Raw genomic sequence first — 6,000 nt, 5'->3', positions numbered from 1 at the left:
ACAATTACACTTCCATAAATATTGGTGAAAGAATTAAGATCGATCTTGAATCAATGTATCATTTCACTTGGCAACTTCTATACTACAAAAAGTAGAAAGAATTTACTTAAAGAAAAACGACAGTGTGTTTCTTTTAGCAACAACTACAAACATCTAACAAGACTAGCAACAACTAACTAGTGGCTCTGCTGATTTTTGCGTAACAAGACCAAACTCCGGTTAATGGGGCTGATACAAAATTATCTATAGATTTTTTTACTTTTAGTCTATGTAAAATGCTATATTTCACGTTTTGTTTGTGGTCTATTTATGAACACAGTTGCTAGGAAATGAGTACTTTTTACCATAGATTACATTTTCCACCTCCAGAATGCACCTTTATCTCAAATTTTAAAGATTTGAACTTGGTTTACTGATGCATACCACCATCCATATTATTGCCTGAGTCAGATAAATCATCTAACAGATTTTAAATTACCAACAATTCTTTGCGAGGTAATGACTTTTTCTACCTTACTGCTATTTCACCAAATGATTATACCATACGAAAGAACGCATAGCAGACTGAGATTAATATATCTTTTTTTATACGTTTTAGTCTATGGATCAAGTAAGTACCTCACAACTTTCTCAACTTAAGCTTATTATCTAACTGAATACCAAAGTACGAGTAATTTCACACTGTCTAGAAAGTATATCAGAGGAAATATTACTTTCGTTTTCATTATTGTTCACAGTTTGAGAATCGACTGTGAACCATTTCAAAGCTGTACCGTGGATTCATTTTTGGTCTCATTTAAATTTTGAAAACCACCACTGTCATTTAGAAAAGTAGTATCGTCGGCATATAAAGTCTAGAAGCAAGATGTGAGTTGACAACCAGCGTGCTCTGGAGTTCAGTAAAACAGATTTCTCACCAGTGAATTACTGCACCGAATCCCATGACAATTTCAACCTGTATCACTTTGCCAGCCTACAGATTCAATAATCACTAGGTCTGTACAGCATGAGTTCTGATTAGAAGTATATGACCTTATTTTGCTAGGGAGCTCAGAACGTGTTAGCATTCAGATGTGGATGACTAGTTTTATGTGTAGAAACCAGGTGAAATCAGCTGTACACAGCTGAATATTGCATTATTGTCTCTTATTGAATGATGAAAAAAAAACAAATTTCTGTCACACGTTGTTTTCAAAAACTGGTGATTTTCTAGTTTTTGACAGATTTAACTTTTTAGTGCTTAGAGCCAATGTTATAATTTTTCATAACCCTTACAAAATGCACGTATAGTTTATAGGTGTGCAGTTTTTTTTTTGTAATAATATGGAAAAATAGTCACACTATTTTTAAATGTGTACTGCAAGTTTATAACGCATTATTATTATATGATTCTAGACAGTAAAATCAGTTTGTATTAAAATTAAACAAAAATAACCCTTTAGAGTCTGCCCAAAAAGTAAACCAAAAATACCAAGCTTTCTGAAGAGATTGCAGTTTCAGAGAAATAGCTAATGTATTTTTAATTACAATGTATAATAATTGCTCCGCTGGGACTCGAACCATGGTCTCTCACTTGCCGGACGAACATGTCACCACTACACCACAGAACCTTCTCTTTTTACGATTCAATTATTTTGTATTTGACTGTTTCTGTCTTATGTTCCAATCCCACCGGAGCAAGTACTTTTTGTGATTCAATGTAAATCGGGCTATTGCCACTTACACAAGTTTAATAAACGTTAAAAGTCGTTTGACAGGTATTTGGCCTTCCAATCATATGTTAGTTTGCTTATTTAAACACATGTGTGACAGAAACAGTCAAATATATATATGAGTATGTATATATATATATATATATATATATATATATATATATATATATATATATATATATATATAAAATATCAATAGGGAAAACAAAGGATCAAATAAAGACATACAAAATTTCATTATAAAGATAACAATTTTATTTACAAAAATACTTTTAAAATACAGGCACTTAGACACTGAATTGTGAACCCAGGAAAACCACACAGATTGTCAAGTAGAAATAGGATAAAACAAAATCAAAGAAAGCGTCACCAAATGGGTCGGTCGACGCTTCCATGGTTGAAGATGTGGAAATTTGTCCCAGTGTAAAATATAAGGCGTGTTCGGTAAGTACAAAAAACATTTTTTAATGCCATTGAGAAAGAGGTTTTAACCTCAGAGCTGTAGCACAGACACCGTTGCCTGGTATAAACAATAAACAACCCAAAACGTGGAATGTGCTGTATTACTTTCCATTAGGGTCATTTCGTACCTGGTTATTCCTTACAAATAGTTGTTTCCCAATATGGAAAAAGACATTCAAAATGACAAGAGATCAGGGTATCCATTTATCATTACTGACTAATTTGTGTAAATGTGGACGGGAAATCTTTAAAATTAAAGATACAAATTTGGTTCCTGACAGGAGATCTTTGCAAATCATTCTTCTTTACAAAAATATTTCTACCTATGATACTATTCAATGGACAAATTTGTAATTCAGAACTATTAGGAATAAAGAATATTGATTAGGACACTGGACATTTTCTTCTTAATTGGTGCCAAAAATTACTCACAACCCAAAGAAATCCGCCTTGAAAATGAACTTTTGCTTGAGCTTTTTGAAGAAGTCTATTGTATGAAGTGTTGAGGTTTGAAGCGTGTCTGCTGTAAAACAATCCACACCCTAGAGTCGACATGTTGGAAAAATTATTGCCTACTTTTCATGAGCTAATTATGATTTGCATTTACTTAAGAAATGCCAGAATAGGTTTGGTTATTGATTTTAAAACAGTAAAACTTGGACTAAAAGGCACTATTAAATTCAAGACCTAAATTTTGTGTGACTTGAAATCAGGTTCAATTATCAGAAATTCCGAACATGCCTTATTATACAATAAAGAATCTATGCTCTGCATTAAGTACATTGATAAATTAACTAAACAAATTAACATTAAACAATACTCAGTTCTCTATTAGTTAACTTTGTTCTTCTATAAAACAATAGGCTATAATCATACATGACTAAATGTATTAAAATTTGAAATAAAACTATTAACATTAAACAATATTCAGTTCTTTATTAGTTAACTTTGTTCTTCTATAAAACAATAGGCTATAATCATACATGACTAAATGTATTAAAATTTGAAATAAAAACTATTAACATTAAACAATATTCAGTTCTTTATTAGTTAACTTTGTTCTTCTATAAAACAATAGGCTATAATCATACATGACTAAATGTGTTAAAATTTGAAATAAAACTATTAACATTAAACAATATTCAGTTCTTTATTAGTTAACTTTGTTCTTCTATAAAACAATAGGCTATAATCATACATGACTAAATGTATTAAAATTTGAAATAAAACTATTAACATTAAACAATATTCAGTTCTTTATTAGTTAACTTTGTTCTTCTATAAAACAATAGGCTATAATCATACATGACTAAATGTATTAAAATTTGAAATAAAACTATTAACATTAAACAATATTCAGTTCTTTATTAGTTAACTTTGTTCTTTTATAAAACAATAGGCTATAATCATACATGACTAAATGTGTTAAAATTTGAAATAAAACTAACAAAAATACTTACAAATTAATAACTTTATAAACCTAATCAGTCAAAATATGTGGATATCAGTCAATACACAATACTTAATTTGTTCACAAACTTAATTCAAAAAGATTTGTATTAAAATCAAGTTTTGATCACATAAATGCTCAGCTGTTTTTTTTTAATACAAAATTATCTGTGTGTTAATACATTACCCTGTTTGTTCAACAAAATATGTTAATACACCTTGGAAACCTGTACTTCATTCACTCTACCCTTGCCATCAATATTATTTTATAATAGCATTATAAAAAGTTTATTTAATAAAAACCAGGACATATGTCACGGAATTTTGAAAGTATTTCAAAACTATCTATAACAAAATATTACATGAAATGTTTATTCACAATGTATTCAATCTTTCACAATGAAGTTCTGAATCTATGGCCTTTAAACTACAGTCTCTTAGATTATGAATTCTAACCAGTTTTTGTAAAGAATGAGATTGAAAAAACTACAGTGACCGGTGGTTATTAGTGTCAAATGATCTAACTGATGAGCTTTAATGTATTCAAAACTACAGTGACCGGTGGTTATTAGTGTCAAATGATCTCACTGTTGAGCTTTCATTATTCAAAACTACAGTGACTGGTGGTTATTAGTGTCAAATGATCTCACTGTTGAGCTTTCATGTATTCAAAACTACAGTGACCAGTGGTTATTAGTGTCAAATGATCTCACTGTTGAGCTTTCATGTATTCAAAACTACAGTGATCGGTGGTTATTAGTGTCAAATGATCTCACTGTTGAGCTTTCATGTATTCAAAACTACAGTGACCGGTGGTTATTAGTGTCAAATGATCTCACTGTTGAGCTTTCATGTATTCAAAACTACAGTGATCGGTGGTTATTAGTGTCAAATGACCTCATTGTTGAGCTTTCATGTATTCGACTGTGAGATCAGGGATCATACACTGCTGAGTTGTCATGTGAGCTACTAATACTACTCAAAGTGGCAAATGCATTGTATACAAAGAAATTCTAATCAAACTGGATTTCATAACAACACTGAAGATGACAGGAGAGCTTCAACAGCTTCAACTTGAATCTTGAACAAACGTTTAAATCTTTTGTGTCAGTTATAGGACTAATAAAGAAAAAAAAATGTCTGTGAGTACGAACTGGGTGAAAATGAAATAAAAGTTTTGTATTAACACATTCGAGTCTACGCTCGAGCCAGACGCGAGCGCCATTGTTTAAACCCCCGGCTGGCGCTCGAGCGTGACTTGAGCACAGCTTTGCCGATTGATATACGGAGTTGCTCGAGTGATATTCAAGTGCCGTCTGCTGCATTAGAAAGCCAGCTTTAATGGTTAGTTCAGAAAAATTCCGCTAGGCGCTATTACGTCATACCCGCTTGAGGCTTTTGTTTATCCACTGACGTGGCCTGGCGCGTCGTCAGTCTGTCTACGACAACAATAATTTTTTTAGCATTTGAAATTTTTTTCGCAATTAAAATAATTATTTGTAAATATGTATATAGTAAATGCCTTTAAAAAAATTGAAATTACTTGTTTTATTTATTCAAAAGTTAGTTTTCAAGTAACACAAGACATGCGGGAGTTTTTATTTTTCTTCAAAAAATGTAAGTTTTGAATTTTTTATAAATATTAATTAGATTTTATAGGAATACAGTTTTACATATCATTTTAAAGAGGAAAGATAGAACTTTCAAGAAAATATAATATCTTATACATAATATTTAACAGTTTTCTAAAAAAAAAAATCTGAAAACCAATTAATTTATGCAGACCGGGTTATAAAAACAGCAAATAGCGAACCAGACTCCAATGTGTTAAAAGATATGACTGGTAAATTGAAAAGTACTTTATTGTACTTTTAGTGTACAAAGGTACACCGTACTAACACAAATTATTTGATGATAACACTGATGACGATGATTAGGTATAGTTCATACTTATGTACCTTTAAAACCCCTAATGGATATAAGTTTACTCGTTTCCATTTAATAAGTGATATGTCTCTGAAATATTTCAAAGAAATCGAACCTTTAAGGATATTCCTGTTGTAGATTCACACAAAGATGATATTCTTGTGTACGGTAGCTTAAAGGAAGACCAATATTCACACAGTTTCTTGACAAAAAAATTTGCTAACTTTGTACATGATTTGTTAATATCATTAATAAATGTTTGCTATTCCTGCTTCTTAATGGGAACTGGGATGTTCATATTGAAATAGCATGTGATGTTTTCATAAAACTTGTGCGCTTGTAAAAGTACTGATTATGCTCTGTAAAAACATATTCACAGAATTTATAATTTACATATTTGCACCTCAAGTATTAAATATAAGTGATAATGTCTTTGGCACCATCAAATCTA

Source organism: Homalodisca vitripennis, chromosome X (assembly GCF_021130785.1).
Source record: "Homalodisca vitripennis isolate AUS2020 chromosome X, UT_GWSS_2.1, whole genome shotgun sequence".
Taxonomy (NCBI): Eukaryota; Metazoa; Arthropoda; class Insecta; order Hemiptera; family Cicadellidae; genus Homalodisca; species Homalodisca vitripennis.
Note: the sequence above shows the minus strand (reverse complement) of the source record.